The 11,427-nt window shown below is 41.1% G+C and overlaps 1 non-coding gene across 1 annotated transcript; it reads left to right on the forward strand.

The window, feature by feature from the left end:
- The first annotated feature begins 406 nt into the window (after positions 1-406).
- Positions 407-479, forward strand: trnat-ugu. The gene has a single exon. It is a non-coding gene; the product is annotated as a tRNA-Thr (tRNA).
- The last annotated feature ends 10,948 nt before the right edge of the window (positions 480-11,427 follow it).

An 11,427-nucleotide genomic window follows, 5' to 3' on the forward strand; every position in this document is an offset into this window, starting at 1 on the left:
TTAATCCTGTAAAAATCAACAAGATTAATATTTGCCAGTGCCATCTTCTGAAGTCTTCCTTGTTGAGAGAATTCATACTGTAGGCTATGCCAATCAATCCCCACTTTGATATAAACAGACCATAGACATCTTAGAGGCAATTCCATGTATTGATTTACGCTTCTAACAATCTAATAGTTAATTAAAGACCTCCTCAAAGGGTACATTGTACAATGTACATTGTACATCGGAATCAAAAAAGATTAATGACGTGTCTTTCATTCTTTCTTTGTTATTTATTTTTGTTCTTGTCGCTGCAGTGGAGCTGAAAGCAAAAAACAGACTGACAATTCCAGGAACGAAAACTCGCCCATGACCTGGAGCAACCGGTATATATTCAATGTACTGCAACAGCTGATCGCAAAGTGGCTCCATAGCTCAGTGGTTAGAGCACTGGTCTTGTAAACCAGGGGTCGCGAGTTCGATCCTCGCTGGGGCCTGGGCTTTTTCATTTCCTTTTCGCAAATTCAATTTAATCTTTTGTGTTTCAGTTGCGCAAACGATTCCCAAATGTAACAAAGTTAACTCTAAGAACAAACAACAACCGATTACCTTTTTCTGCGCGTTTTCTCCATCCTGTCATTAAAATTCTGAGCACAAATTCACAGAACACCATTCACGCCGGGACGTGTGGCAACCCGCTCTCTATATGATGTCTTCAAAACAGCACTAAAGAACCAAATAACTCAAAGTTATTCCTGATTGTCCTCATATGTCATACAAGTGTTAATATAATGGTGTAGTATTTTTTATTTGGTGTTAGACTCATTCTGAAGATGGGAATACCAAAAACAAGCAGTTACAAAAACAAATCTTGAAGTTTTAACGAGAAAAAGGAGAGAAAAAAACCGAAAGACAAATAAGGCAGCAGGTTCCGTCGCTTTGCAGATATTGCAACCTGCCGGTAGGGGTCAGTATTACCCCAGTTTCCTGAACCCGTTCATGCTGAGCTGAGTTGAGGTCTTAAATTAATCTGACGGCGTGTTTTTAGGATGATTTGTTTAAAACATTTTCAGACTTGTTTTCAAGTTTATTTATTTTTACAACAATTGAATTTTACTTCTACCTCTGCTGAAGGGGGCGTGGTTATCAGGCATAATTTACAAGTAACCATATGTACAGATATTTTTATTTATTCTACAAGGTTAAAGTGATTTGTAAGTTTTGCACTGACACACTTGCTGTTGCTTTAAATTAGTTTATTCTCTCATTGGGGTAATTTCATTACTGGTGCTTTTAAAGAAAAATCTTAATGTGATTAAAAAATGTTACTGGTTTTGTGCCTAAAATTATTGATTCCTGACATTCCTGTACAAAATGATTGTTAACCCCTTGACACCTGAACTTATTTCTGGCTGTGAAATAAAATTCACTTATGTTTTCGCTTTGAAGTAGATGCTAAATTACGGTTACTTTGGAGCCAAAGTGGTTTCATTCATATTTGCATCGACGCTGATGTTGTCTGCGCGTATTTTTGTGCAACTAAGCAGAAAAATCTATGGTAATTAATATTGGCGACATGTAATACGTGCGTCCAAGATGCACATTACTGCATTGCCTACACGTATTTTAAGTGTGTCTGAGGGTAAATGTTGTTGCTGGTCACACATATTAACCTAACCCTCACCCTTCCTCTGGGTCCTTGCGGCCAAGAAAAAAGTTCAGCACTGCCTGCACGTATTCAGAAAAGTAAGAATGAATTGTCACTTTCTTGCATTAACAGGCTACAAGAGAGATTTGAAAGTATAAAAGGTTCATTGAGGAAAGTGCAAGTTAAATTACTTTTTAAAGATTAAAGATGCAAATCATTTTTAGGGTCAAAAACAGGACATTCTCCCCGAGATCAAAATGTTATTTAATATCAAATTTAAAGTCATCGGGTTTTTAATTATGTTAATATTCTACAGAGAATGTAAATGGCCCAAAGTGCTTAACAGTCACAGACCCATTCACACACAGGTGGCAGCTTTGCTGCCGTACACTGGCACCAACCTACCACCACAGGCAAGGTGGGGTTCAGTGTCTTCCCCAAGGACACTTCATGTGCAAGGCAGGAATTGAACCTGCAATCCTACGATCACTGGTTGGCCGCCCTACCACCATGGCTCCCCATGTAGATATGGAACATGCTTAGTAGCTTCAGAAAACCTGAGAACATATTTTAAAAATGCAGTGAGCCTCTCCCCTGCGAGCTCCAATCCCTGTTTAACCCTTGTGTTATCTTAGATGACCCCCCCCTTACATTGACATGTTCTCCCTACCATGACAAAGGTGGATAAAGGTGGAAAGATTTCATGTAATCCATGGACACCAGTGAAGATCACAAATCACTGAAGAAAAAAGGTTCAGCGCACTGTCTAGTGGGTCTAGATGACCCAACTCCCAATGTTAAAGTGCCTAGGATAGCACAAAGGTTAAATAAATCTCAGATGTATTTGGTTTTCTCACTCCACAATCGTCACAGTTACCCTTAAGCAGATTGGCAGCAGGTGAACGTTTTAATGGCTCATGTTTTCAGGTTAACAAGCACATTTAAAGAAGATGAAAGTCTGATGATTTAAGAAAATTAGGAATCGGCAGCCTTGATTGCACTTCCATAAGTCCAGAGAAATAAGGAGAAGGCACGATTGTTGAGTTACAACCTTCTTTCCTTCAAATGTCTGTTGTGATCTCACCAAACTCCTCCTTTCATCTCTCAGGTGACCCCTGACCTGCTGGACTAACACAGCAGCTCTGATAATGAAGACAAACAGCTCAGTCAGTCAGCTGCAGCACAGACCCTCACACAATGATCTGCAGTTTGGTTCAGAGAATCCCTTTAGTCTCAGTAAGTGGTTGTTTCAGTCAAGGTGGTGGTGTGCGTGAAAGAACAAAGACTTCCCGATAACCTCTAGAGAAAACAGGATGTTATCTCACCAACAGTCCAGAGAACCTTTGAATGTTTACTCTGGAGAAGAAAGGTGAGAAGAGGAACACAATGAAGGGTTAGCGGCGGACCTAATCTCCCTCTCATGAGGGTCTTTGTACAAATTCACCCTCAACGTGTTTTAGGTGAGACTTTCATGTTCCTGTGCTCCACTCCTCAATATGAACCTGGAGAGGTTCCAGTCCGATTTTAAAACAAAGCGCAGCACGACCCCTCAGTTCTCAGTGGTGAACCATCTCCTCTTTCACAGTGGATCCAAACAACGGTAAAGCTATAATAAAATTGTTAGTGAGGGAATGGAAGGGCCCCATCGCCTCCATCACTCACCCACTGGCAGACTTCTCTGGGTCAGCGTGCAGCGCTAGAGAGGTTATCATAGATTACTGAACAGAGTTGATGACTTCAACAATAAATGGTCTCACTATTTTTGAACACAGGTCAATGACATCTCCAGCTCCAGAGAGCAGAAATGACCTCAACTCTCTGGTATGTAATGTTCCATCCATTTATATATGTATAAGGGATAATTGTCAGATTTGGCATCTATTTGTCCTTTTGGTTTGATAGTTTTTTTTTGGAATTTCTTTTCTATTTTTCTTTTGCTTTGTTTTGTTTTTTTGGATATTATGGGTTTTGGCTTGTTTTTTGTCTTCCTCTTTCCACAGTGAACTACATCTAAATTTTGCATGCTGTCCTTGTGTGGAATATTGTAATTATGTCTTTAAAATGAACAAAGTTTAAGTCATAAAAATAAAATAAAACCAAGCACAGCACAGAATCTGCACTGCTGAGGGTTTTTAATGCTACCCAACTGACGATGGGAACTATGTTGTTCTTCTTTTGATTGACTTTTCCGCAGCATTTGACACTGTGGACCACAATCTTTCACTGTCCAGGTTGGAAGGTCTGGTTTGGGTTTGCGGTACTGCACTGAACTGGCTTTCCTCTTATCTGGCCGACAGGACTGTGTGTGTGAGCATGTCCATATCCTATTCTTTAACTGCTCCACTGTTGTTTGGGGTTCCACAGGGCTCTATTTTAGGAACTCTTTTATTCTCTTTGTAGCTCCTTCCTTTGTGCTCCATCCTGAGAAAACACAGTTTCCTTTCATTGTTATGCTAATAATAGATAGTCAGATCTGTTTACCAATACAGACAGGTTGCTAAATTAAACCACTACTGTCTTGTTTATAATAAAATCAAAAACTTTATTTAATGACAAAAAAACTGAAGTGATGGTGTTCGATCCAAGTAGCTCCCATGACCCCCTCCTTAGTGGAGTTTGGTCCCTTGGGTCCACATTTAAAACAAACTGTGTCTAACCTGAGTTTTAAAATTGAAATGATTTTAAACTTGTCTGTTATATTAGCTCAGTGTTAAAATGCGGCTTCTTTTATTTGAGGCAGTTGGTGAAGGTGAAACCTTTTTTACCAAAACATCATTTTGAGACAGTAATTCATGCTTTCTTTACATCTTGGCTGGATTATTTTCCCTCTCGATTTTGGAGTCAGCCAATCATCCCTCTAGTGTCTCCAACTGGTCTAGAACTCTGCTGCGTAAGAGGGACCACACCATCCCCATCCTGGCTACCCTTCACTGGCTGCCTGGGAATTTTAGAGTCTAAGATTCTTTTAGTTGTTTTTAAATCTTTAAATAATCGTGCACCGCTGTACCTCTCTGAGCTTCTCTGTTCTTACACCCCAACCCAGGAATCTCAGGGGGCAACAAGCGTTTTCAGTTGCCACTGAGCATTCGGCAGGCTATCCATTTTCTTCAAACCCTTTTTTCATCGCCAGGCTTTTGACACAGCATGAGACTCTGCTCTGCTGGTGTGCCAGTCATTTTAAGGCACTATATAAATCAATAAAACTTCAATGTGGGACTGGCAGAGAAGGCAGTCAAAGTGTGAATGTGAGTCCAAACATACCACAAGGGTGTATTTACAAGTCACACATCTAACTTTCAGCACCTACAGAGCTACAGAGGTGCAGCACACTTTGCTTGGTCACAGTGTGTCGATGGGTGATGGGGGAGCGGGTTCATCCTTCTAGTTTCTAAACTTGCCTTAAATCCATTATGGGTATTAGGAGACTAGAGCCAACCCTGCTACTGAGGAGCGACAGCAGGGTGCATCCTGGGTAGTTCACCAGTCCATCACAGGGTGAGGCTGGGTTCGGGAGGAAGTCGTTTTACCACTGACTCCCATTTTGTGGGCTGTTGTTGAGGTAAGGAGATTACACTGTGGTCAGCAGCGCTAATTCACTTCAGGGTTCATTTTCACACTTCACTATGGCATTGTTGATGTTATGGTATAGTTTATGAGTTCAGTTAACATATCAATGGACGAGAATGTCTCAGCATAAGCCAAACTGGAAACAATACTGTACTCCAGAGACATCCCATAGTAAACAGCATTTTTACCTCCATTAGACTTCTGTTTTCCAAGAGAGCATTATGCTGTGTTCATATCGAATGCAATTGAAATAGAGTAAATCAATATGTGAAATTGTGTCTGCTATCTCTCTTTTGATGCATGCCAAACTTGCTGATCGATGCTTGTCCAAAACTGTGATCATAAACTTGACAATCCAGATGTGTGTGGGAGGAGCTACTGTGCCAAGTTCTCAGCTTCATCGCAACATAGAAGCATTGACTGTTGATCTCATTTACAGTGCAAGGAAGACGTGAATGATACTGAGAGATCAGATTTATTTATTTTGAAGAGCTCTACCAAAGCATCAGTAATCACATCTCCGTGTTTGGGTTAATGAGATCATTCAGAGATTCTCCCATTACGGTAAGGTTCATAATGCTTCATAATGACGGCTGCTTTCAGCCGTACTTCTGACTCTGTGACCCAGTTTGATGACTTGTTGTCCCTCATTAGACAGACGAGGAAAAAATGTAAATAGGAATAAAATTAGAGGAACTTTTTATTGTTGTCTTGATGCTAATGAGAAAAATATCATTAAGTTCAGAAGAAGAACAATCAGATTCTTGGTTTTGGACATCACCACTGATCAGGTCCCGGCCCAAAGCTGAGGCTCTGATTTTTTTACCTCTTCACCAAAGTTCAGATATTTGAGCTCTGAAAGCATCGCCCCATCCAGCCAACTCTCAAATCGTGCCTCAGGACCTCTGATCAGGTCTGTACATTGACTTAATATTGAAACTGGAGGACTCTGAAGAACGCAGCTAAAGCTCTTTTTCATCCAATGATTAGTAGATGGAAAGTGGAAAAGAGGGCATACTGCCATCTACTGAATGGGGACTGAAAGTACAGACTACCTTTTTACAGACTGGCTCAAGTGTATGATGTCTGCCAGGAACTGCCTGCCGTTTATTGACATGGCGGTGGACTCAATGTACACTTCTCAAGTTTTATAATGCTAATGAAATGTATTTTTAGTTCATATGTGACATTTCAACCTCAAGTTTGATGTTTGGGGGACGTCTTGATGAGAAGCTGCTCACAGATTGCTGAACAAACTACCAGAGACAAGAGAAGTCATTTGTTCAAAGGAAACTGCTGTATTCAGTTTCTCATGTCTTGGTAGTTACTCCACGTTGTCCTGCTGAGCAGTGCTAGAGAGTTTGTAAAGATATTATAGGACTCTGCTGATGTGCGTTACAGCTGCTGTTTTGGCTCCAAAACCCCAAAGTCAACAACCAAGGCCACTCAACCTTGGTTGTTGTCTCCAGGGAGCCCTTCATAGCAGCTCCCAGTAGAAACATCAATCATTTTGCTGCTGGTCTTTTGGTTGCAGCGGTAATTAGGCTTGAAGGTTTGTGCTGAATGCTCTTCCACATGCAAACAAGCTGTGAGTGTTGGGATCAAACCAGCAACCACGTGTAGTGCTTGATGCTCCGCAGTGCAGGGGTGGTCAGCAGTGCTGCATCGAATATAAATGATGGCTATTACTGCATGACATAGACTGGACCAGCTCACCAAAACAGTGTAAACATGTAAAACATTCACACAATGTCATCTGACTGATCCTCCACAACTGTGTTTGCTGATTTTCTATATGTGTGTCCTGCTGCCACGAATAAAGAACTCCCATTTGTTAGACTTATAAATCTCCAACTCAAGGTTTTGTTGTCGGTGCTGCAGGGTTACATGTCAAGCATAGTCAATACATTACAATGGATTTGGGACTTTTTTGCACATTATCAGATAGCTTTTCACTTGAAGAACATATCTCTATTTTGAAAAATTGTGGACTTGGGACCCTTTTGACCTAACCGATTTAATTCTCAGATGGGATTGTAACCAGAACCTTCATACTGTGAGGTGAGAGTGCTAACCACTACACCACCATGACACCTGACATGGTTTATCTGTCTTAGGTCGTTTTGGAAACAATTTTTCTTTTCCTTATTCCTTTTGTTCTACTTTTATGAACATTCCAAAATTTATCATAACATTTTTCGTATTTTCTATGTGTAATATTTCTATTATTATTATTTTCATCAACTTGTTATTAATATTTTGTCTTTTGTATATGTAAGACAGAAGGTGTGGACACTGATTAACCTCTTTGTTTCAAAAGATTCAGACCAGAGGAGTTTTTTTTTTGGTTTCATAAGCGAGTGTTTTATTTTTTTAAACATTTGCTTTTCTGTTTGCAGGATTACAATGAGAAGACAGTGAGAACACAAACTAAATGCAAATGATTCTGACACTTTCAGGTGGGAGGAAAGTCCCTCAGAGCTGAAACAGAACAGTCCACTGATGCTGCTGATGAGGCAGAGTTATTGATGGAATCTTCACAGAAATCTGGACAGTTAGAGAGGAGGAGGAGGGAGGGAGGGAGGGACACCATGTCTGACTGAAATCATTCATAGGGACTTTTTTTTATCACAAAACCAAGAACGCTCTCTCATGCTGTTTGAAAGAGAGATACGTTTGCTTCTCAAAAACAGTCCATTCAGCTTTTGATCCCTCTGATCGAAGCAGACTGTTTTGTCTCAAATGTAAGCTTCAAATGTTCAGATGCAAACAGCAAAGCCTGGTAAGTCCATCGCTCCATTCCACCTTTATGGAGAGGGATCGGGCAGCAGACAAGATGGTGCCTGACATGATCATCAGGAAGCAAATATTATGCAATTTACCCTAACCCAAAAGTGTTCAGAATTGTAGAAATACTTTTATTATAGCTTAAAAGGGAAATGTAACTTTTAGGGTTTTCAGTTAAAATAAAGGTTTTTTTCAGCATATGGATGTGGGGGATTTCCATTTACGGTTTAGGACTTCTGATTCTGGACTTTGATGCCTGCAGCCAGGTTCTCTCAGACAAGTTCCTCCAAAAGGCCCAGGAACTGCTGCTTAATAAAAGAATGTGATTAAAAGTTTTGGACCAGAAGTTGGAAAGTCTTTACTAGAAACTAACGTTTTCCCCTAACGGGAGAAGGACACAGTTATCCCAAATTGACACTAGTATGTGTGCGGTGCGTCTCTGTTGTGTCTGTCTCACTGCCGTCAGTTAATTTACATTGACTCAGTTCCCTCGCTTTTTGCCGTGAAATTGCTGCATAAACTGACTGGAAATCGAACTCCTGCGTAGAGCTTGTGTTGCAGTGTGGAGGGACAGGCATGGAGCGCAGACGCAACGGAGGCGATGCAAACATTCTGATCGACTGATGAATGTTGCGTTTTTTGTGTCAACGCAACGCAAGGAAGACGCATCGCAGACGGACCAGTGGAAATCACCCTTTACAATTGTCATCTGAAAATCTCATCTGTCACAGCACCAAAAGGGCAAGGAGAGGCAAACCAGGAGGTTTGATTGTTTGTCACACAGGAAGCCAACCAACTGCAGGAATGTGGGCTCCCACCCAGAAGATCCATGTGGCTTGAACCAAGCACAACTCAGACGGATGGAGCCACTTGGATGAGTGCTGACTGAGAAGACTTTAAATCCAAATTCTGCAACTCAGCTTCCAGACAATGTCAACCCGGATAAATGAGAGCCGTCACCAACAGAGAACTCTCTACATCTACAAAACTGAACCCTTAAAGAGAAGAGGGCATCAATCCTCATCAAGAGAGCCAAAGTTTTCCTGTAAGTCCAGCAGCTTCAGAAAACCCAACATCAGTCTAACAAGGCTGTGGAAGTCAGAGGAAGTTCATTGATGACTTCAGCTTGATGAGAAACTGAGAGACTGATGTTTGAGAAAAATAAAGGAATTCTCGTAGAACTGCTGAAACTGTGATCCTGGAAACAGTGGTCACATGATTTCCTCTTTGCTTTTCAGCTCTTAAGCCTGAGCTTTGACACGTTTTCTGCTCAGAAACGCCTCAAATTCCTCTTCATCCTGGAGTGGAGCGATTTGCAGTTTTATGAGCAGCATCACATTTCCGCAGGAACTCTGTTAAAGGCAAACGAAGTTGCCTGACAGCTGCTCTCCCTTCACAAAATCCTGCTAACCCTTCGTTTCAAGGAGCACTTTCTGGAGAGAGTCTTACAAGCACAGGCACGAGTGCGCTCAGACACACACACACACACACACACACACACACCAGTGGCGCCTCCAGAATTTTTTCATGGGGGTGGCCTGTAGGGGGTCACTTTAAATCTTGGGGGGCACACAAAAACAATGAGATATAATTTTAAAATTAATTCTACTTAACATAGTAAAACAGCCTTTAGAAGACTAACAGAATGTTAAATGCCCACAGCTTATGAGTATGGGCTTGGTGGCTGAGCATGTTGGCGTTCACCTCAAATTCAAATAAATTTGATTTCTAAAGCACCTTTCGTGAAAAGAGAACAGCTCAAGGTGCTGTACATAAAAACAAACACGAACGCAAAAACACCAATCCCCACACATGCAATCAAATAATTAAATAAGCCCTTCAGAATAAAATACACAAAAACAAACACAAGTAAGAGAGAAATTATTCTAAAAACTAAAGAAGAGAGAACCCAGAAGGTTTTGTCTTCCCTGTCCTCCTGTTGGCCGGGGTGTCAGCATCTAAGCAGCCCGAGCACAATTCATCCCCAGAACCTCCCGCCCCCACAGCCCCCCAACCCCCGGGTCCAGTGCGCCCAACGTGGGCACACCAGGCCAGGCGGCTCGGAGAACCCGGAACAAGCAATGCCAGAGGACAAGCACGGCCAAAACTCTGAGACCCCGAGCCCAAACACCCATGTCAAGGGTGAGAAAACACTCGTGAACAGTCTAAAATGTAGAAGTAATAAATAGAAGAATTAAAATATAAAAACAGCTTAAATATGAAGATATAAATTAAAATAAGTTAATGCATAAAAAGTCTAAAACATCTAGATGTAAATTAGAAGTTAAGACATAAAAAAGTTCAACTTGATTAAAAAGCATTGAACAAATAAATGTGATAGAATATCTTATAAAATACAAGATAAAAATTCTAGATCCCACATAGAAGATTTAAATAAAAACTGAAGTAAAATGATGTGTCTTCAATTTCTTTTTAAAAACCTCAACAGTGGATGAGGCCTTCACTTCCTCAGGCAGGCTGTTCCACAGACGAGGTCTGTATTCTCTAAACGAGGCCTCGCGAGAACACACACACGCACGCACGCACACACACACACACGCACACACACACACACACAAACGAGCACATCCACAGAAGCAGAATGAGAAAGGCAAAGTAGAAGTCAGACTTGACCATTGAACGAGTGACACATTTGTGTAATTAACACATTCATTGCAAAAAATCTGCAAATGTTCTATTTAAAGTCCAAGTTTTATTCAGATGATCTTTCCACATCATTTGCTTAACCTGTAAGAACCCATGGTGACATCAGTGTAACAGAAAAATATCAGAAATATGTTTAGTGGTTCACTTCGTTTGTAGTGTATACCTTATTTCATTTTTTCGGGGGAAAATGGCCCTGGGATTTTGTGGTTTAATTGTTACTCTCTTAACAGTTTATGTATGTGCTAACCTAGGCACTTTAACATTGGGAGTTGGGTCATCTAGACCCACTAGACAGTGCTCTGAACCTTTTTTCTTCAATGATTTGTGATCTTCACTGGTGTCCATGGATTACATGAAATCTTTCCACCTTTATCCACCTTTGTCATGGTAGGGAGAACACGTCAATGTAAGGGTGGGGTCATCTAAGATAGCACAAGGGTTAAGGTTAATGCGAGGAAAGATAGAAGAAAAATGACATTTTCTGCAGTACTGGAGTTCTGACCCATGGCCTTTTCTTCCTCCCTCCCTCCCTCGGTTTGCCCTCCGAACTGCCCCACCTCTAAATGAGAGTCCCTTAAAAAGATGCCAGTGACATTAAAGGGTGGATTTAAATTTTTTTTTAAAGAAAGACTGTCCATTTCCTGACTGGGAGATGGAGGGATGGTTCCAAACTTGGGTCATAGTAAGGTCTACAAACATTAGCCTTCCTGCTCGACACCCAGCATTAAAGACTGAACGGGGGGAGGGAGGGAGGGGGACACCAAATGGTCTCCTGT

This window comes from Oryzias latipes, chromosome 22 (assembly GCF_002234675.1).
Source record: "Oryzias latipes chromosome 22, ASM223467v1".
NCBI classification, from domain to species: Eukaryota; Metazoa; Chordata; class Actinopteri; order Beloniformes; family Adrianichthyidae; genus Oryzias; species Oryzias latipes.